The sequence below is a fragment of the Homalodisca vitripennis genome, chromosome 7, assembly GCF_021130785.1.
Source record: "Homalodisca vitripennis isolate AUS2020 chromosome 7, UT_GWSS_2.1, whole genome shotgun sequence".
Lineage (NCBI taxonomy): Eukaryota > Metazoa > Arthropoda > Insecta > Hemiptera > Cicadellidae > Homalodisca > Homalodisca vitripennis.
The window spans coordinates 130,865,391-130,889,543 of NC_060213.1; the positions used below are offsets into that span (position 1 = coordinate 130,865,391).

General features: G+C 36.1%; 1 protein-coding gene across 4 annotated transcripts in view; it reads right to left on the minus strand.

Moving 5' to 3' along the window:
• The window catches only part of LOC124366345 (putative polypeptide N-acetylgalactosaminyltransferase 9), a 620,588-nt gene that overhangs the window by 83,961 nt on the left and 512,474 nt on the right, over window positions 1–24,153 (minus strand). The window contains exon 1 of one of the 4 annotated variants that reach the window (XM_046822830.1): window positions 2,800–3,034. The exons of the other annotated variants lie outside the window; for them this stretch is intronic. The gene's annotated coding sequence lies outside the window, so the exon portion shown is untranslated. Of the gene's footprint in view, window positions 1–2,799; window positions 3,035–24,153 lie in introns of those variants that run through there. 4 annotated transcript variants of the gene reach the window in all.

Here is a 24,153-nt window from a genome sequence, read left to right on the forward strand (position 1 = left end):
ACTACTATTGCGCCCTTACAACACGTAAAAGGTGCTATTGGTGCAGAAGAAAACAAAACATCAGAAAGTGAACGTATTAGAAGAAGGGCTCAGCATTAAAGAGTCGGAACGTTTATAAACAGAGGTTACTTTTCATTAGGGCCGCGTAAAGACGACAAGTGGGAGGTAAATGTCCCTGAAGAGGCCGATGAGCGCCGCCAGAGGTCGCATTAGTGTCAAAGGCTTTCACCGCCTCACCTTTAATTTACCAGTGCAAAGCGGCCTAACAACAAACAACATAAGGGCCCACTCGAGACCCCAGTGACGGTGTCTAATTGATTGGGAAGCTTCCCTCCCTCTTCTAAAGGCTTTGAGGTTAAATAGGTTTGTGAACTAAAGCCATTGGTAAAGTGGCCCAACTCGTAGGCCACAGCCTACTTTATTGTAGGAGGAATTTTCATTGTTCAAAACTGTCTGAATTGCTTGTATTGCAAATAATTTTACAAAGCATCATCACATAAATTATAGGGTACTTTGGTACTATTCCGACGACACTGTGTCTCTATCTACTATTAGGTTATGTAAGTTAGGTAAATACATACGTATGTATTATAAATAGAAAAAGTTAAAGTTTACATTTAAAATCTGAGCTTGAAATTAAGTACTATCTACATAAGGGATTCTCAACTATTTTGAGTCCAAGAATACTTTTTGTGTCTGAAATTTTGACGATCCACTACAGTCAACTTCAATTGCTGGAAGGGCGAGGCGTATTATAAATATAAAAAGTTTAAGTTAACGTTTAAGAGTGCTCATCTCACCTGAGCCTGAAATTAAGTACTGTCTACAGCAGGGGTTCTCAATCTTTTTGAATATATTTCCCCCTTTTTGTGTCTGAAATGTTGACGATCCACGACCTTAAATTTCAATTGGTGGGGGAGAGGCGTTCAACACCACTACATAAATACAGTAGCATGTAAAATACTGTGATTTTATTTTATGGTATAAAATATATTTCAATATTCAATAATATCTAAATTTATTCTTCCCCTAATGAAAAAGTACGATAGTAAACAAAATCAAAATATAACATTAGCGTTAGAAAATATGCGGACGAGCGCGATCTGCGATGACTCGGTCTTCTGTCTGCCTGATCTAACCTGCAGGCTTCTTACTCTTCACGTGTTTATTTTTTTATTTTGAGTTAGTTCAACGTTGTAATAAAAGTTTTTTTGAAGAAGTGTTTCCGTAAGTAACGAGGCAGATCAAACTAAAGAGGAAAGGCAGATCAAACAAAAATTGCAGGAAATACAACGACTCTTATTTGAAGTTTGGGTTCACTTCCCTTGGTGAAGTTACTGGCCGCAGAACAGTGAAATTATCATAAGCTCAAGAATAAACCGTTAATTTTTTTTGACAAAAACTTTTTTCTACGACCCCCAACGACGTCTTTAGCGACCCCCTGGTGTCGCCACCCCTAGGTTTAGACGCCTGATAGAGGGAAGTTTTTCTTTTTCCGCCAGCACTCACAATTTTCAAGGAGTTTTTCTTATCAGGGACCTAGAAAAAGTACATTATCGACAAGAACTGACAATAACCATGATAATTGTGTACATTTAGAATCGGTTCTTGGTTTCTGCCTCCCAAAAGGAAGCGATACCATCGAGAAGGAGACCACTCTGTCTCTATCTACTTTTTGCTATTAGGGTATATAATTAGGTTTAGATTATATTACCATAAATATGTTACTAGTAGTACCATAGTTAAAGATAATCTTCACGAGCGCTGAAATGGTGTGACCTTGAATCTGGGTACTATCTCGAGGGATGTTTTTCTTTTTCTGGCAGAAGTGCGGGACCACTGAAGGTCACACTGGTGACCAAGGGCATTTCACGATCACGTCCCAGATAGTTTTTTCTTGAAACTTCTCTCACATCAGATCACGTTGAATGATCTGAGTTCATGAAAATGCCGATCGGAAATGCCCCTGGCCACCAAGGTGGGGTCCTGCACTTTTGGCAAAAAAGAAAAACAAGAGATATTACCCAAATTCAAGGTCAGATCACGTGAATGATCGTTAAAATGTTGTACTTATAATACTTACGTATGTATTTACATACTTATATAGCCTAGGAAACAAGATTTTTCCGGACATTTGCCATCGTTCAGTGAAACAAGAAAATCAGTAACACTACGTTTCGAGATCTGCTTCTTCAGGTAAATAACTAACCTAACACATAATTACAGACTAGGCTAAAATAAACAAATCATACCAGAGCGTTGTGACACGCCTAAGTCAGGAATCACAACCACCATGTTGTGTGAATTTCACTAACTCTAAAACATGCACTTAATAAAATCCTAAACACAACAGTAATTATTAAAGCGGAACTACAAAATACTGGTCACAATAGGTCTGCATTCGTCGACCAACCACCTACGACTGTAAACGTAGTGTTGCTGAGTCTTTGTTTCACTGAACGATGGCAAATGTGCGGAAAAATCCTGTTTCCTTCACAATCCTTCCATCGTCAAAAATAAACTTGAAACAAAGTGTATAGCCTAATCACAAATAGTAAATAGGGATAGAGTAGTCTACGTGCCGCCGACATTCGTTCCTTTTGGAGGCAGAAAACAATAACCGATCGTCATAGTGAAATGTAGTTTTCACAGTAAGTTAATTAAGTCTTTCTAATAATTTAGTTTTTGGATCTGCGATAGTAAAAACTCTTCCGAAAATATGCCTCTGGATAATACCAAAGTAACAACATCTTAAAACAACTAATTCCCAACTACAAGATCTGGAATTAAAGAACTCACTTGCCAAGTACTCAGTGGATGTCACTTTTAAAACTTTTGATTCGCGTTGATGATGATGTTTCAGCTATAATGTATCATACACTTACACAAACGATACAGTACAGTGTTACAGTCAGAGTGGGTCCCTAGCGGGTACACGATTTACAAAATAGATTTAAAACTGATTGATTAACACGTTTAATAAATTATGAGTAATCTCTACAGTTTGTTATGCAAACACACTCTTGGTTATAAAATACAAACAAAAACAATCGCCTCCGAACACGTGTTAAGTGTTGAATATTGTCTATAAATCGATTGTGTTGAGTGACGAAATGCCCATAGACTTAAATTGTATAACACCTTGTTACTGTTTGGATAGCTTTAAAAAAGTCCCAGTATTTCATAGAGGAATGAATAAGAAAACTTACATCCAGAATGTTTTCCGTAAATAGTAGAATTAATATTTATAAACTGAGATATTTTAATTCGGTCTGCGTCAAACTTGTAGAGCAAATACAATGACGGATTAGTTTTTTTAGACTTTGATTACCGAACAAATATTTGAATATTTAAAATATTTTTAAAAATTATCCAACAAGGCTAATCATATGATTACAAAAGTTTTCAAGCACGAAAATCAGATAAAATGTTGAATATAAGATTATTTATGCCTAGTTGTATGTTGATTTATATCCGCACACGTAAAAGAAACATTGCATACAAAAGTTTTACGTTTTTACACCAACTCCGAAAATCGAATGAAAACGTCTGCACGACTTTAAATGCATGATTGCAATTTTTCAATGCTCGTAAAATTTAATTACATTTTGTATCTAATTAACACGTTTAAATCTAGCGTACGTGTGGAGGTAAGGGTGGATTCAATTCAAATGAAGAGTTTAGCTCCAGTTCACCCTCCACTTAGTGCAGTGTCTGAAGTCTGATGCTTACAAAAACTTGACTCCTGGAATCTGCAGTCATGTCAGTCTGAATAAAAAAAATATTACACTTAATTTTGGAATCTAGGTGTTCCTGATGGCAAAACCATGAATAAGTTTAATTTGAACTCATTTGTCGCCGAAATTCTTTTGGATATCTTCAGCCATGATTTCAGATTCCAGGAGTTAAGTATGTGACAGCGTCAGACTTACGTGAATCACTTGAATATAATGTTTTATTCCCTTTTATTATACCCAAAGAACTTTTCAGTAAAAATTAGATTAATAGATTACAGTAGTTGCATCTCTAATCACGTCATGTTCAATCATCCTGGTAATAGTAAAGTGATACTGGAGTAGGCAACAGTCGTCTTCATCCTAAAATTTTGATAACTCGGCAATCCAAACAAAGCGCAATCACTCCACTGTAAAAGACGGTACACGAGTAGTTCTCCGAAACAGGAAACTTAGCATCGAATATAGTGTCTAGCGAAGTAAATACTGAAATATTAAAACCCTAAAAGACGAAAAATCAAAGTCGACGTCACGCGCAAAATTTGCCCAGTCATTACAGATTTCCCGCCTAACCGTGACGTTGTACGGTGAATGTAATGGCTTGTAACAAGCAATGGTGAGATTCACTGGCCGTGAAAACTGCACCGGTCCTATTAAACGACCTTGTGGTAGTCCATACCCCTACTATCGATGTTACAATCTTAAGAGGCATGCGTGTGAACGGTTAACGTAATGGCTTGTAACAGGCAAGGCTGAGATTCACCGGACATGGAAAATGCACCGGTCCTATTAAACCTTGTGGTAGTCCACACTCCTACTAAAAATGTTACAATCTTGAGAGACATGCGTGTGAACGGAACGACCTTGTGGTAGTCCATACCCCTAATATCGATGTTACAATCTTAAGAGGCATGAGTGTGAACGGTTAACGTAATGGCTTGTAACAGGCAAGGCTGAGATTCACTGGCCATGGAAAATGCACCGGTCCTATTAAACCTTGTGGTAGTCCACACTCCTACTATCAATGTTACAATCTTGAGAGGCATGCGTGTGAACGGAACGACCTTGTGGTAGTCCATACCCCTACTATCGATGTTACAATCTTAAGAGGCATGCGTGTGAACGGTTAACGTAATGGCTTGTGACAGGCAAGGCTGAGATTCACTGGCCATGAAAATTGCACCGGTTATATTAAACGACCTTGTGGTAGTCCACACCCCTACTATCAATGTTACCATCTCATTAGAAAGGCTTGCGAATGATAGGTTAATGCAATTGTGATTGTCAGGTAAATATAGCTTAGTTTCTTTTTGAGATTATCAGTTAACTAACAACCTTCATCTACAATCCATACAATAAATTTTGGTGACCAATCTTACAATTTTGTATGAGGTTCCAACCACGGGGGTTCTGGCAAGATATTATTAACAATTCCAATTCCGACAGCAAATTAAATGTTTTTCCGACGCAAAGATGAAATGAAGCCTTTATAAGAGTTGTTGTGGGTGCCAGATGTTACAAGAAAACCAATTCTAATATGGCCCACAGTATCATCACACAATATTTCCAAAATACCACCTCCTGTATTACATCACTACAGCCTTAATAATACACCGTCAAGTAAACCCCATAGGCCAACCCCTTCAAAAAAAAAGAAAAGAAATTTGGCTTTAATATTGTTTATCTTAATGTACGATAGTTCCTTCAGTTGATATGTAATACTTGTAAAATACATATCTTAAGTACCTTTGTAGCAGAGAAAATTTACGTATTTGGAGAAAATAAAATAAAACAAAACCTTCAACAGAAAAGAAACAAAAAAAAAAAACATTTCATTTTTGTTTGTCACAAATAATATTTTTACTGGTACAACAACTACGTTTGCAACAACAAACACCACATTCCATATACGATTTTATTCAAAATAACGAACAGATTAAAAAAGGGTTTATACTAATTTTACTAATATATTAAGACAAAATAAATGTATGTATGTAAAAAGTGATTTTCCAACAAAACAATTAACTGAAAATTGTACTGTTGGAGTAAAGGATCGCCAGCCTGTAAAAGTTGTAAATTAAAAAACCTACGGTGAATAAATAAACTAATTAATTAACGTGGTGTGCAGTATCAAAGAGAAATGTAAAATGTTCCAACTTCAACTTATCTCCAGCTGTTGTTGCGGGAAAAATATTTAAAAACTGAGTGTACTTATTAAAATGTTTAATCATCTACTCATACGAAAACGCCATCCCTTGATTTTTGAACAGCTGAGAACTAGTAATTTCCTTTGGGTATTTGATAATACCATCTGGAAATATTTTGGATGTTTTCAAAATTAACCCCCTAATTACTTTAAAATTAAAGGAATTGGCGAAACAGCATTAACGATATAGAGAATTGATGAAAAAAATGAACGATATCGAGAAACCATTCATAATCAGACTAAAATAAGTGATGTTTGAATAAAGTTAAAATTATAACTTTACTTCTTGTAACGTGTCTATAGTAGGGTTATCTTCTATAAACCAATTACAACTATTTTTGTTTTAGTATAAGAGCGATCAATTGTGTTCTGAACTAATAACCCTTTATTCTAAGAATGCACAAGTTCCAATGGAATTCAATAATTAAACTCAGTATAAAATTAACTGTAATTCTAATAAAAATATGAAATCAATAATGCAGCAACGCCAAGCTATCTTTCTTTTACTTTGAATTTATTCTCAATTAAATCTTATTTATAACCCATCAAAAGTTCACAAGTCCAGTCTTAAAATTAACAATCAATCAATCATTCAATAATTGTGTCCTTCAAGTTCTCAGTGCTAATTTTTTTTAACACAAACTCAAAATAAAAATCTTCATTAAACTTCAAAATAAAATAATCTTCTTCAAATATAAAATGAAACAAATAATAAAATAATACTTCTTCTCAAAATAAAAATTAAACAAATTAAGATAATATTAATATTTAATATATGAACAAAGACAATGTCCAACCAGTTAAACTCAAAATTGTATCAATTTCAAACTACTTATTTTCTCTAAATTTCCAATTTACAAATTATTGAATTATCCGCTTGGCTTTGAAGGTTAAATTTAGGAACTTGTTAAAATATCTATAGAATCTCAGAACATTAAATGAATTTTCTTTTTTAGTAGGCTATTCCTGATTAAACCAAATTGAACAGGAAAATATCATCAAGTAATTTTCTATTTCAATATTAAATTCTAACTTTCACAGTACCTCACACATCTGCTGAAGACTTCACCAAGTAACCAAAAAGACTATTATAGATTAATTAATTTAAACTTGAGACTTTAAATTTTGAAAAGAAATTTTAATCTTAAACTCAACCTTCTTCCCGAAAAATCAATACGGCAAGAGTAGGCTATCACTTCTACACGTACTTCTCTCTCTGAGCACACAGCAAAGAAATCCCCGAAAAACGTGGTTGAAGCCACCGGAAGGATCTAGAAGTCCCTCCCACCATCTAATCAACCTATCATTGGCCAATCAAAATTGAGCAAACACAATGTCTGAACTGGATGGTACCTATCCAACCCAGACCTGTAACCTATGCTCAATACCTAGATACAAAAGGAAGCTTCTAGCATTCCTCGAACCCGAATTGACAAGAAATTCGGCACTGCTGGAAGGCTCACAATCTTACAATTCACTTATTATATTAATTTACAATTCTCTTAATAAAAATATAAAGATTCCTCTAAATAATTAAATAAATATAGGAAGCATCCTATACTTCTTTAACAGTGTAGACTAAACATGGCCCAGTTGAGAGGTATCAGTTGTTGGGTGCTCCCGGCTTGTGTAAGCGTATCTTTAAAGTGGCCGTCCTCGCTTATGCGTTGACAGATTTCGTTGGAAAAAGTACCGTTGGAATTGGTATAAAAATGACTAAATATTTGGTACCCTATGCATTTTTATAACTATACCGGTTTTTTGTTACTTGACTTTCAAAATTTTAAACATACGCCATTTTGAAACGGATAAAAGGATTTTGTTAATATTTTATTTTCAAAAAAGGTCTACCAAAGGTTGATACAACTCTCAAGTTTCATAACTTTATCTTAACTAGTTCAATATATATATATTTTATAAAAAACACATAAAGACAGATAGACGAAAAAATACAGTTTTTAGGACACGTACCTTCAAATGAACTTTATTGCTCATTTTTATGTGTGGAACTAAATCCCAAAGTATTCGAACACTTTTACTGACCACCCTGTATAGCAACTACTGTCATATTAGAATCTAGTAAAGCGTTTATATCGTCGAATTTCACAAGGGTATACATTAACAAAGTAGTTTGTAGGTGAGCATTTCGTAGAATGTCACCACTTAATTTAGGAATGCCGTATGATGTCCCTGTTGTACTGTGGGAGAATGTGGCAAATCCGTGGATTTTGGGTAATGGTCAAAGTCTTTGGGATTTTGCTGAAATAATGTCATGTTCAAATCACCGGATTTCAAGAAACAGCAGTACGTACAGTTCCGCAACTGCAACACAGGGTACGCAAGTGAGTACGCCACACCACGTGTCGCGTAACAGGTTACGCTAAACTGAATGCAAAATTCCAAATCTACATAGCTCATTTCATTTTCTCGTTGTCCTGGGAACAAGGAGTAAACACACTAACATACAGAAAATAAATGTTTAAATCCTTCCAGTACACCGGAGAGAAGCAGTGGACAAATAAAAGTTCCGTTATGCAAGTGAGGGTACTACAAGGTAAGAATGCGCTGAAGTCATACTGTTGTCACCGACTTTTAAAACAGACTATTGCATCTTCATTTTACTCTATGAAAAAAAGTGCCAGTTGTTAAAATCTCATTTGACTGTACACAGTTTGTTTTAAAATGTCTTTACTCCGCTACTATCTTGTTTGTTTCCATCACGGTTACTCATAAGATCAATGTAAAATTATTAACACTAACGCTCAGACAAATCCCAGGGAGTGACATGCACCATCGTCGAACTAAGTGTTCCTCACATATAAATGAAGCTTCAGGCACAATTTAAAGTCTATGGGTCAGTTAGTTTTCGAAATTTCGTAACGGATAGATAGACAGACAAATGAAATCTTTCCAGCCCCACGAGTGAGAGACTTCGCTAAAGCTCAGCCAATGACTGTTTCCATACATTACCGTACAATTACTGAAAAGATACCCAGCTATGCAGAAGCTAGAATGTGGAATGTCCTGCTCTCAAATCATTTAAGATACACAGCGATTCGAACTGGATTTTGGCCATCCAATCTAATCTTTAGAGGAGTTCTTCGAATTGAGATCTATCTGATTACTGTTAATCTAAACTGTTTCTCTGCTCTATTTTATTAATGTAGAACGTTGTCTTTATTAAAGTGTAATTGTGATTCTTAACTTTTTCACAACTTTTACGTCAAGATCTATGTTTTGCACTTTTTAGATTATTTTACAACGTAATTTTCTGTAACTGCATTGAACTATTGATGATTTTGCAAGTCCAGCTCTAATCAATTACTGTTTCCATACATTACCGTACAATTACTGAAAAGATACCCAGCTATGCAGAAGCTAGAATGTAGAATTGTAGAATGTAGAAGCTAGGATGTAAGAATTACTGCTCTCAAATCAGTTCTTTCCATGTATTAACCGTACAATTACTGAAAAGATACCCAGCTATGCAGAAGCTAGAATGTAGAATTGTAGAATGTAGAAGCTAGGATGTAAGAATTACTGCTCTCAAATCAGTTCTTTCCATGTATTACCGTACAATACTGAAAAGATACCCAGCTATGCAGAAGCTAGAATGTAGAAATTGTAGAATGTAGAAGCTAGGATGTAAGAATTACTGCTCTCAAATCAGTTCTTTCCATGTATTACCGTACAATTACTGAAAAGATACCCAGCTATGCAGAAGCTAGAATGTAGAATTGTAGAATGTAGAAGCTAGGATGTAAGAATTACAGCTCTCAAATCAGTTCTTTCCATGTATTACCGTACAATTACTGAAAAGACACCCAGCTATGCAGAAGCTAGAATGTGGAACGTCCTGCTCTCAAATCATTTAAGATACACAGCGATTCGAACTGGATTTTGGCCATCCAATCTAATCTTTAGAGGAGAGTTCTTCGAATTGAGATCTATCTGATTACTATTAATCTAAACTGTTTCTCTTCTCTATTTTATTACTGTAGAACGTTGTCTTTATTAAAAAATGTAATTGTGATTCTTAACTTTTTCACAACTTTTATGTAAAGATCTATGTTTTATACTTTTTAGATTATTTTACAACGTAATTGTCTGTAACTGCATTGAACTATTGATTGATTTTTGCAAGTCCAGCTCTAATCAATTACTGTTCCATACATTACCGTACAATTACTGAAACGATACCCAGCTATGCAGAAGCTAGAATGTAGAATTGTAGAATGTAGAAGCTAGGATGTAAGAATACTGCTCTCAAATCAGTTCTTTCCATGTATTACCGTACAATTACTGAAAAGACAACCCAGCTATGCAGAAGCTAGAAAGTAGAGAATTGTAGAAATGTAAGAAGCTAGGATGTAAGAATTACTGCTCTCAAATCAGTTCTTTCCATGTATTACCGTACAATTACTGAAAAGATACCCAGCTATGCAGAAGCTAGAATGTAGAGAATTGTAGAATGTAGAAGCTAGGATGTAAGAATTACTGCTCTCAAATCAGTTTCTTTCCATGTATTACCGTACAATTACTGAAAAGATACCCAGCTATGCAGAAGCTAGAATGTAGAATTGTAGAATGTAGAAGCTAGGATGTAAGAATTACAGCTCTCAAATCAGTTCTTTCCATGTATTACCGTACAATTACTGAAAAGACACCCAGCTATGCAGAAGCTAGAATGTGGAACGTCCTGCCTCTCAAATCATTTAAGATACACAGCGATTCGAACTGGATTTTGGCCATCCCAATCTAATCTTTAGAGGAGTTCGAATTGAGATCTATCTGATTACTATTAATCTAAAACTGTTTCTCTTCTCTATTTTATTACTGTAGAACGTTGTCTTTATTTAAAAAATGTAATTGTGAATTCTTAACTTTTTCACAACTTTTATGTAAAGATCTATGTTTTATACTTTTTTTAGATTATTTTACAACGTAATTGTCTGTAACTGCATTGAACTATTGATGATTTTGCAAGTCCAGCTCTAATCAATTACTGTTTCCATACATTACCGTACAATTACTGAAAACGATACCCAGCTATGCAGAAGCTAGAATGTAGAATTGTAGAATGTAGAAGCTAGGATGTAAGAATTACTGCTCTCAAATCAGTTCTTTCCATGTATTACCGTACAATTACTGAAAAGACACCCAGCTATGCAGAAGCTAGAATGTAGAATTGTAGAATGTAGAAGCTAGGATGTAAGAATTACTGCTCTCAAAATAGTTCTTCTCCATGTATTTACCGTACAATTACTGAAAAGATACCCAGCTATGCAGAAGCTATGTAGAATTGTAGAATGTAGAAGCTAGGATGTAAGAATTACAGCTCTCAAATCAGTTCTTTCCATGTATTACCGTACAATTACTGAAAAGATACCCAGCTATGCAGAAGCTAGAATGTAGAATTGTAGAATGTAGAAGCTAGGATGTAAGAATGTACTGCTCTCAAATCAGTTCTTTCCATGATTACCGTACAATTACTGAAAAGACACCCAGCTATGCAGAAGCTAGAATGTGGAATGTCCTGCTTTCAAATCAGTTCAGATTCTAACTGGATTTTGGCCATCCAATCTAATCTTTAGAGGAGTTCTTCGAATTGAGATCTATCTGATTACTGTTAATCTAAACTGTTTCTCTTCTCTATTTTATTAATGTAGAACGTTGTCTTTATTAAAATGTAATTGTGATTCTTGACTCTTTTCACAATTTTTACGCCAAGATCTATATTTGTATTTTTTAGATTGTTTTGAACCGTATCCACCTTTAATTTAATTCATCTATTGATGATAATGCAATTACAGCTCAAAGTTCGCATCCGAACTCTACACTCTGACAGTAGTTTCACAGGCTTAAATCCAGTTCCAATAAGACCAAAGAGCTCGCTGAATCTGCCTCTTGTTTAATTTTGTTTGGTCAAAGAACTCGGAGAGAGATGGGAACAACTTCGCTGTCTAAATGAATAAAGGTTCTGGGGAGGCCCCGCACGGTGAATGGGGCAGATAATACAGCCTGCATTATATTGAAAACTGATCATCTTCAATTTATTCCGAAAGGATTATAACTGGATCAAAAGAAGATGGTGATTCGAGTATCAAAGGAATCGGCTCCATTGATCACTGCGTTCAATTTGGCGTCAGATTGCTGTTTTCAAACAAGCCCAGTATGAAAGAGACATATTCATTATTTGGTAGTGAATGAATGGCGTCATTCATGAGATGTAATATCCGAAGTCGTAATTCGGCCAAGATTAACAAATTTAGGTAAGATAGTAATGACCACGTCCGATACTATACGGAGTGAGTTATTACTATTATTTATGGCATTTATATTTCCAATTCTATAAATCTATATATATATATATATTATAACAAAATCGGGTTAGTTACCCCATTTATAACTAAAAAATGGCTGCACCGATTATAATGATGTATAATTTAGTGAATTCATTCTCGCCTAGAATATCAGAATAACTATTAAAATATCGTAAAAGTTTACGGAAAAAACATTAGGTGAATACAAAAAGAAAAAAAAATTGTATATAATACATTGAAAGAGCATGTTAAATGTTATCAACTGTTGTTCTGTAGAAATATTGTTTTATGACAGCATAACCATATGTTTAATTAATTTGTTTACATTATTGTGTCTTGAAAGCATAGAGTAAGCTTGATAGTACACACTTTCTACAACCACTGACCTCCTCCGTAGACTCATGGTTATAGTCTCGGCTCTAACCGAGAGCTCACGGGTTCAAATCCCGGGGAGGTCCAATCATGTAATTTGACAATGAAAACCAGTGCACTTCGAACCGGTATAGCTCACGCTGTGGCTTAAATGAGATAAAAACAACCATTGTTGAGCACAGAGTAAAAATATCCCGATAAAACAATTAAGTTTTGAGTAAAAGTATTCTTTTAACAGTAAATTTTAGTAAATAATAAGTATGTAATGTTTGGTCAGTACTGTAATGCAGATATCAGAGACAAAGTTACTAACATTTACTATAAATTTAAAGACTGTTATAAAAACCAACTTAGTTGTCTTTTGACAGAAGTAGGCTTCTCAGACCTGTATACATATGTACTATTTCCTTCATCAAAGAACAAGAAAAATCGAATAAGGCACACAAAAAATACTAAAACCATAATAAATTACAATGGTCATAAATATACACGGTTTTATATATTTTCTTGATCATAGCAACAAGGCACAAACAAAATTGGCGTCGGAAATATAAGTAACTAGATGTAGAATTGTTCATACTTACTTACTTGATACTTGATGTCCTCGTCTTTGACTGATAAAACCAGATAGACTGTGTCAATTTTGTTTAAAAACTGTTTGCAATTTGTTCAGAACAATTTTGTCAAGTATTTAAAACTATATACACTATTTACAAAGGTTTATGGTGGCAGGACTAGAACAGTGGGTCATCTTCAAGTTCCTTGAGAGCATAGATAGGCATACACGTGTGACGTCTTAGAAATTGAGTGCGAAACCATTCGTAATCGCTAAAAATAAATGCTTCAGATGCGTGTGTACATTGTGATCAGTTGTTTATAGTCGACAAGGCACCTGAATTATTGAGTTTTCCTTCCAACGTGTTAAAAATTCTTTGTTTGAAGGTTTTTTTTACGATGGAAGGATTGTGAAGGAAACAGGATTTTTCCGGACATTTGCCATCGTTCTGTGAAACAATAAATCAGTAACACTACGTTTCGAGATCTGCAATCTGATCTCTTCTTCAGGCAATAGCTAACCTAATTAGATGAGATTGCAGATTTCGTAACGTAGTGTTACTGATTTATAGTTACTGTGTTAAAAACTGTTTTTATAAAAAAGCTTTTATTGGATTTCTTTTTACCTGTTATACTAATTTCATTACGTACACGCCAAAGGCAATCAAGTTTTAAATGCAATAAATTGGTTAAAATAAAATCACAGTATTCCATCGAGAGTCAGAAAGCCACCTCTGGAACATGTTTAGGTAAAGGTGTCACCGGCGATACGACTATTCAAGTTGTTAATATCCAAAGAGAAGTTGGTCCACAACGTTACGTTCATAGTAATCTCAAAGTGCCTGAGAGATAATTACTGTACTTTGCCTTAATTAAGCCCGTTTAAATATTAACGTTCAGGGTTGTGTAAGTTCATATAACTGTTAACTAAATAACTACAGAGTGTACAGGAAGTTTACGAACTCCCCAGTAATATTTTGGGAATTTGCTCTTCGTATCAAGACAAACAAAAAATGTAATAAAAACACATATCAGGACTTAGTTTACCATCTGTATGTATGAATTTTTTAGCTTTTGCTATTTATTTTAAAAAACGGTAAATATAAAAATGTCAAAAATTGACACAAGTATTTTTCCTGCAGTTTCAAATCAAGAAAAGAAAACAATATTTTATTATCATACCACGTTTCAAGATGGCGGACAGTTGAACTTTTAAAATTTTAATGCTGTACTACCTAATCACATTTAGCAAGTATTTAAAAAGTAATACAACATTATTAATTCAATTACAAACATTTTGACAACTAGACCATAAACACAGCTATGGTGGGAAGGGTTGATTCAATTTGAATGCTGAGTTTAGCTCCAGTTCACCTTCCTCTTAGTGCACTTCAATTGTGCACCTGATGAGACAATACGATTACACTACATTCTGTAGTCTAGGTGTCTCTGACAACAAAACGACGCAGCCACTAACTTTTTTTGAATCCCTTCAGACGAACGTGACTCCAAACTCGAAGAGTCAAATCTGTTAAGAGCGGAAGAAAGGTGAACTGGAACTAAACCCAATATTCACATTGGACCATACACATCGGTCGTTAAATAATGGATGTATAAGCGTTTAACTGTTGTAATGAACAGCCAATGGTGCCACAATCATGTCAACAATGGCAATTAAAATAGTTAAAAGATTACATCTACGTTATCTATTAACAGATTTGTATGTTTTAGGCATCACACTGTTTGTAATTAAATTAGTCGACTTTTATTCTTCCCAGATTCACCATGTTATGAACCTTAAAAATTTCAACCCTGAAATAAAATACTAAATCTCACAGCCACATACAGATAGACGGTAAACTAAGCGTTTCTGATCCATGTCTATGTTACATGTTTTTGCCTCAACCCGAAGAAAGAATGTTTAAAAAACGTCTGTCGGGAATTGCCGGAAGATTCGTAAAAACCCTGTAATATACATGTTTAGAAACATGTAAAAACCCTGTGTTTTACAAATTTAGAAACATGTAAAAACCCTGTATTTTACATGTTTAGAAACATGTGAAAACCCTGTATTTTAAATGTTTAAAATCATGTAAAAACCCTGTATTTTAAATTTTTAGAAACAAACGGAATCGAAGGGAGTAGAAACATAAACATGGAAGAAATGATAAGGCGGTGATGACAGACAGACCCATATTTCATTCCCCCGTCTTCCCCACAAGGGTAGATGTTGACGGATTACCTGACCTTGTCCCTGCGGTTTAGGTGCTAAATTCCATTTACTAAAGTTCGTGAGGGTGAGATGGAAAACCCCAGTCGAGTTACCCTTTAAGGAAAATGAATACCTTGAAGTGTAATCATCGTAATATTAGTGTGCATTCTAGTGTATTTTTAGTTATTTTTAGCGGTGACTAAGTATCCTAGCAACACTTAATTACACGTACTTCCATCTCAGACAATTAACTCTAAAACTCTTAATAAAAACCGTCTATATCTAAAAATACGGTTGAATGGTTGGGTTCCTGATTCATACGTTACTCCACAAACTAAACGGTTCTTACTCATAAAAAATGGACCCCCAAAACAAGCATAGCCTTTGATCTCCTAAATTGTCCCTTACTTTATAAAGGTCTTTTTTGTTTATTAAACAATTAATTTACGTTAAACATAATTCGAGCCCGGCACGAAATTAATAAAAGCGTTGTATTTCGAGGTACAGTAGTTCAGGTTCTTGACAATGTATGTACGTACCTACATTGATTTCTACAAGTTATTTTATTTTATGATTGATTTTAAAGTATTTGAACTCTTGTATACACGAGTATTGTACATTATTGGAAGACAAAATAAATACACTTCTCCTTTTCAGGAACATAGATAGCTAGGAAATATTTTGGGAGGGAGGGGTAAGAAGACTGATATTTCCCCGTAGTGGACAGTAAGCAAGGCAAATACAGTCAACCACTCATTCCCCATTTTGCTCTTTAAAAAGTCCTTGATCCGTTTCAATGATGAAAACGATATTTCAGCAGTACATGCCAGCAGTACTGAATTATTTACATAATAATAATAATAATAATCGTTTGCTAAAAAAGTAATTGAAAAAAACAATTCGAGGGGGGTTCAGACCCCTTGAACCCCCTCGCTAGCTACGTCCTTGTAGGGATACAGAGTCGGAGAGAGCCCCCTCTTTATTATTAAATTAAAGATAACCGACAACTAACGACCCTCGATTACCGGCAGTTGAACAACGATTGTGCTCAACGATAGCCACATCACTTCGAAGCCGCAACGATTATCTCGTTTCGTATCGTGCTGCAGCCAGAAATGGCACGGCCGCCACAATAGAAGTACGCTTGTCGGAATGTAATGGAAGCAAAGCGGTGAGTCAACAGCTGTTAGGAAACCGCCGGTCATCCTGGTGAAAAGAGAAGGTCCTTGAAGAGTCTGACGGTGCGGTGTTGTTAACCTTTACTGGTCGTGTCGCTGGTGATGGGTGGGGACCGATCTTCGGGGACGGTGGGGGGTTTAATGGCTGAAAAGTACCATAGAAAATAAACCTTTAATAAATTAGGAGCGACTTTGTGGACCGAAGAATGTAATCATCGATACCTAATATTCGCATCTCAAATCTTAGACTATCAATCGATAAAAAAGTATCTATAGTCCTCAATAACAATCATGTTTTAAATTAAAACATGAATTTAATATTTACAGTGATGAAACAAATCATTCTAACCAAAATTAGGAAAACTGAAGACGACCATATTTGCTCCTCTCACAGTTACAGTTGTTTCTTTCCCACAAATTTCACATAATGGATTTTTCGGTACGAGTCCAACATGTTGAAGCCACGTAAAACATGTCTTATCATCTTTCAAAGTAATGTCGTGTAGTTTTCTAAAATTGACTGCCAATTTTAATAATCAAATGTTACTTATGTAAAATTGAAATATTACCTTACGTGTATTATTTGAAAGTGTTTACAGCTGTTGATATAGATTATTTAAGTTAATTGTTCAAAATAATTAATCAGTATCGATTGATTATATCGGTGGTTATGATTGAGTAATATCGTTTGCCAATTTCGATATAAAAAACCGGATCCACTTATCGTACCCTAGCCGAACGCCTATCGATACTATTATATTTTTTGCTACTACTTTAATTTTATTTAACCTGTAAACTATACGACTTGTTCACCAAAGAGCGAATTGTAGCTACAGCAGAAGGAAAGGGTAGATACATCAATCAAACTCCAAGAAGCGTGAAATTGTACCTTTAATCCTTCACATGTATCCTTTTCGATAAACCATCTAGCTGTAAGTACGATCGATTGTGTGTATTTGAAGTTCGACGCCATAACGTTATCGTTAATGCTGCTGTAACGTTATCGCTAATATCGTATAAATATACAACTATTCTCGTATTATTGTCTCCTGTGTTTATTGCTAAATAGTGTTGTGTAGCGGTCACAACGGTTATCGCAAGATAACCCGATGAAGCAACGTCGAGCGTGGCTGCTGCTTGGATGGGTGACCGCTGAGCGACCCTGTCCTTGCAAGCAGCCCGCCTGCTCGGCCGTTGGTGGTGGTTCGGAAGTCACCTTTAAGCCGTTGGTCCTCCACCTTGTGTTAGAGCTTAGAGAGGGCTTCTTATCCGTAACGTTGCCTAGTAAAATAAGAGATCTTACTTTACTGTTGTAAGGTTTTATCGACTGGCACACATTTAAATGAATAATACCTTTTTTTATTTCGTAATAATTATCTGGCGACAATCTTTTTTATTTCGACAATTCTAATAACCTTGAATTGCAGTACGTTTTGTGGTATACGGACAAGAAATCTTGAGCGTAACCTATTATATTGATTAAATGTGTGGTTAACTAGGCAATACAAAGTGCATAGCATTATAAAATTACTCGTATAATTCTCCATTGACCCGATTGTCTTTATTGGCTGAGCGCTAGCGAGGCCTATCACTCGTGGGACTGGAAACATTTTATATTTGTACATCTGTCTGTATTCTGTTCTCACAATACCTCGAAAAGGAACTGACCTATATGCTTAAAATTGTGCATGAAGATAATTTTTTTTATCTCTTTTAAGCCTCAGCTTCTGCTATGTAGGCTGCGATGTTCACTGGTTTATTATTATTTTTTTCAAAGTACACAGTTTCGTGTCTATACATGATTGGCCCTCCCCGGGATTTGAACCCGTGATCTCTCAGTTAGAGAGCCGAGACTATAACCATTAGTCTACGGAGGAGGACAAGATACATTTCTACATCGGGAACAATGAGGTCGGTGGTGCATGTCACTCCATAGGATTTGGCTGAGCGACTATATTACTTTGCTCTCATGGGTAACCATGATGGCAACAAAAAATAACAGAATAAACAAATTTGTAAACAAACTCAATACACCCATAAGAGATTCAAACATGAGACATATGAACACATGTAGCCTAACTATCCCAACACATACATCATTTTTAGCGACCTTTATTATACATATAAACACTGATATAAAAACCCAATTTATATATATTCACTAGCAGTTGCCCGCCGTTTCGCACGCAATTTCCTATTGAAAAACAGTACACTATATTCACGTATTCTTTTTCTATCACATTCTAAACATGCCTGAGATAATTGATAGGCGTTCCTTCGTGAGCCTCTTGGGCGCATTATGAATGTATGTACCGTATTTCCTGCCTCTATCTTTCGTGGTTTTTGCTAGGTGTTGATAAGTTATTCAGTACAGTTAATTTAGGTGAACTAATTAGGTTATAAAGCATCAAATTCGCTCTGTTAAAATTAATTTTCTGTCTACGATACTTCCAGTATTATTGTGGAGTTTGCCTTGTACTCAGATGAAGAAAATGTATCAACGAAATCCAATTTCGATCATAAAGCGTCTTCTTTCGGCTCTTTTCATTTACCTTAGATCTAACCAAATTCGATTACCTTATGTGCAAACATTCACGGCTTTGTACAATGTGGTGGATTTTATAACGGCGCGTTTAATATTATTTTAACGTATAACGTCTCCTATGCAATCTGCATTACACTACTGATCAAGCACTTTACAATAAAAATTTTAAATGTAAACAAATGTTTCTGCCTCTTTGATGAACTTCAGCTGAAAGTATTAACAGCTGTTATGTATCAGTTCGCTTTGTATTACGTGTCGTAGCGCAGTCTGTCAGATCCAATATAAAAGACTCCAACATCAACAACAATTTAATTATTTATAATTAAAAATTTAACTAAATAAACTATTTAAATTGGACCAGTCTCGAATCCCCTTCAACACACACACAGAATTTCGTCAAAATCGGTCCGGTCATTTAGAGTTCAGTCACATACAACACAAGAAATTATATATATATATATATATATATATATATAAAGATATGAACAAAACTCTAGATGCATGTATCATGTGGTAAATCTTTGCACAAAATTTACTTCTGCAACAATGAGGTGCGTCATTTTCGTGTCAACTTCCTTTTCGTATGATTGTTGTTCTGCAAACCTGTCCGCAGGGCAACTTGAAAATGAAATGAGCTACAGATTTGAAATTCTGCATTCAACCTGAGCTAAGTCTGTTACGCGACACGTGGTGTAACGTACTCCTAAATTTTTAATTTACGGAGAGGAAAAAATTCTCCCCTTATTTACATTAAATTTGTATGAGGCTTATCTCAGGAATATAATTTAGCAAGTGGGATATGCGCGGTACAGTTTGCGGCAACGAGAATTACGCTGAATCCATTTAATTAATAAACAAAGAGCCTTCCGGCTCAGTCAGCGATAGCAGTAGATTTTGTGACAACATAAATATTATTAATTTATTTCCATGGGTTTTACGAGTACTCAAACAGTGTTCAAGACAACAAGCGTAGAACATTTTTTTATTTTTGTTTAGGTTAATAAATAACCTGTTAAAAATCGGACGGCTATTTTCGTATATTGAAACGAAATGGCGTACCACGCTGATCAAAGAGCTCAGAAGAGTTATTTATAAGATAAATTGTCGTAACAAGGTTAAACTTGTTTGGGTTTTTTTGGTGTAGTTGTTGTTTTCACAAGCCGCTTAATACATATATACTTTTGAACACGGATAGTATTGGACTCTGAGTGTCATTTTCGGTGTAGTTTTGCAGATATTTGCTAGCATAGGACAGTTGCAACAGGCATATTTTGTATACGAAATCTACGTAAGAGAGTTTATTGTAAGTAGAACATTACAAAGAATAATTACGAGGACCGCTTTTCCTAGCTGTTAATTAAAATCGGAAATTTATTAGCGTGGCACTAATTAACAATCCACTAATTCAAACCGGTTACAGCCAAAAAGGTTGTATAGTTTCAAGTGGATTCTGGACCATAATGGTTTCGCTGATTGTTTCATCCCTTCGCCGTTCGAGACTCTCGAGCACCTGTGCAAAATAGGGGTGATTCCTTCATAGCCTACTTGTAGCATCGAACCCACCCCCCCCTGACCACAAGAGACCCGGCTCCACCAGTCCCAGTCCTGGTTATTATTCGCGCGAGTGAACTGTTCTCTCGTACGAATAAACCCATCTCTACAAATGTGCTCTAAATCGATCGACAAAAGCGAAAGTAAAGGGAAAAAGCGAGTTCAGCGTTCCTTTTGACCGTAAAACAACTCTTTGTGCACAAACGGAAACGAAACCCGAGACGCCAATTTGATCCTTCCTTTTACATAATTTGGCATGAATGCCGCTCTGAGTGTAATGCACGGTGAGATATTTTCCAGAGTTCTGGCATTCGCTATTACGTTTCTTCCGTCTAAATAATTCCCAGTGTTACTCATAAAGGGCACAGGAACATTTTAAACGTTAGAAAACTAATGCGTGGGTAGTATCTGGGAATAACAAATTAAAATAAAGACATAAGAGCTTAATTCCTTGTACGGCCTCTCCGCAATAGAAATGTGTGGAACCCACAGTTCGTATATGAGATAAATTATCAACAAACTACAAAACTCCACAATGCTGAAGATATATCTTAATTATCTATTAAAGATTCTCCCGTGGGTTTACCCATATTACAAATTATTAAGAAAATGTTTACCGTAACATTTCCACAACCTTGCATTGGAGAAGATGAGTATGCTTGGAGTCCAGTACTTGACTACTGAATCGGCAACTTCAACTTAATGCCTTTTACGAAGCAGTCAGGAGTACTCCCGTCGTATCTATCAGAGTAATTTTTTTAGTAGAGACCGATCCCCTTTTAAGCCTTATTCTGTCCGTCCTCATGGGCCACTGGCCTGTGCGAGGATCTTATCAAACAGAATAAGGGGGAGAGTCGATACAGTACAAGGTCGATGGTACTGATAAAAAGTGCAACGGTCACAGACAGGGTTCGAACCTGCGCTATCTCTAACTCAGACTCAAAGTCCAACGTCTTAGACCACTCGGCCATCGGCACTCCCATATCATATAGTCATTACTGATTTTTGTGAAACAAGACTTTCCATTCTAAATTGTCACAAGTGTAACTGAAGAAACGTCAAGAAGACCTAAAAACATCAAACCACCCCAAGAACATCAAATGAAATTGAAATCAAAACAGATATATCGACTTTAGCTTATTTCTACCATTTAATATTCTCGAAAACAGAAACATTCTGACTGCTCGAGGAATAGTGTCAATGTCAGTGTTCAGTTGGCTGACAGATATAATATTAAAATTTATCCATGGTAGAAGAACACTGAGAAACATTATGCACTTGTAATTAAACTGGTATAACGGAAAATAACGGACATTGTTGCCTGATATTCTTAAGTAACAAATACGTCTAAGAAGACGTTCCAAATAACGGTGCAGCAACAGGGAAAACATAAAGGAAATAGCATTCAGGAAGTAAATTACAGAGAGATACAACAAACCGTTGAAGTAGAAGTTGCTTTAGCAAGAACACGAGAGACCAAAAGAAATTCCTTTCAAAACGTCTCTTTCGGTAGCTGGAAAACATAATTTTTGAAATTAAGAAATTCCTAGATTTCCACAACATACATAAAGTACATTGCGGGTTACCCTTTAAAAACCATGCGAGGTCATGAAGAATGTATAAACCACTAATAATTCCGCTGACAAGTTAATCAATGTGGGTGGAGCCTGTCATCAATCACCAGCCTAGGCGGCTGACCTCTAAACTTGGCGCGACCTCACGTAACCTAGGCGGCTGACCTCTAAACTTGGCGCGACCTCACGTAACCTAGGCGACTGACCTCTTAACTTGGCGCGACCTCACGTAAACCTAGGCGGCTGACCTCTTAACTTGGCGCGACCTCACGTAACCTAGGCGACTGACCTCTTAAGTGTGCGGTCTCGCGTAAACCTAGGGTCTGATCTCTTAAGTAGGTGCGGGGTTGCGTAAACCTAGGCGGCTGATCTCTTAAGTAGGTGCGGTGTCGCGTAAACCTAGGCGGCTGATCTCTTAAGTAGGTGCGGTGTCGCGTAAATCCTAGGCGGCTGATCTCTTAAGTAGGTGCGGTGTCGCGTAAACCTAGGGTCTGATCTCTTAAGTAGGTGCGGTGTCGCGTAAACCTAGGCGGCTGATCTCTTAAGTAGGTGCGGTGTCGCGTAAACCTAGGCGGCTGATCTCTTAAGTAGGTGCGGTGTCGCGTAAACCTAGGCGGCTGATCTCTTAAGTAGGTGCGGTCTCGCGTAAACCTAGGCGGCTGATCTCTTAAGTAGGTGCGGTGTCGCGTAAACCTAGGCGGGTGACCTCTTAAGTAGGTGCGGTCTCGCGTAAACCTAGGCGGCTGATCTCTTAAGTAGGTGCGGTGTCGCGTAAACCTAGGCGGCTGATCTCTTAAGTAGGTGCGGTGTCGCGTAAACCAAGGCGGCTGATCTCTTAAGTAGGTGCGGTGTCGCGTAAACCTAGGCGGGTGATCTCTTAAGTAGGTGCGGTCTCGCGTAAACCTAGGCGGCTGACGTCTTAAGTAGGTGCGGTCTCGCGTAAACCTAGGCGAGTGATCTCTTAAGTAGGTGCGGTGTCGCGTAAACCTAGGCGGCTGATCTCTTAAGTAGGTGCGCTGTCGCGAAAACCTAGGCGCTGATCTCTTAAGTAAGTGCGGTGTCGCGTAAACCTAGGCGGCTGATCTCTTAAGTAGGTGCGGTCACGCGTAAACCCAGGGTATGATCTCTTAACTCAGCGCGACCTTGGATGAGTTGGGATCAAGTTTAGTAAAACTTTCTGTGATAGCGGATTTTAAAATTGACCAATTAATTCTTTTTGGTGTTACAAATAAGAACTTTTCTTTATATAAAGTTTATTATAGACGATGAATCATGAATTAGAATTACAGAAACGTGCTATCGTTTGATATAACGATTTCATAAACATGACGTTTCGAGTAATGTAATCTAAACCCTTCTTCAGGTGTCATACTTAAAATATAAAGCATTCAAATGTAAACAATTAAACAAAAGACAGAGCATACAGCAAAGTCAATGTAACAACAACAAACTTGTATGAAGACAAACCTACAAATACCTGCATGCTATTGATGTCTTTTTAGTTTACTTTCTTGTATTCTTGTTTCAATGTTTGATACATAACGAAACATTCTAGTTCTCTAAAAAGCCCGTGTATTTTCAGTTTAGTTTATTTTTAGCAGTTGTTTGTAAATCAGTAATTCTTTCTAGCAGTAGTTTTTTGAACCAATGAATTACTAAATGTATACTCATGCAACATTGTGTATTTACTAGAATAACTAATAAAAACACTAAAAAAAACTATACTACTCAGTTACTAAAATAAAGGATACTTGAATACTGAAACTCAATTAGTGATAGTGATTTTGTGTTTAGATTTCTTGTCCTAACATACCAATTTATGTTTTCCCAGTACTCCACCCAAGCACCGATAAGTGGGTATGGTACAACAACTTTGTAGAGCAATTGCGATTGCAATTAGGAT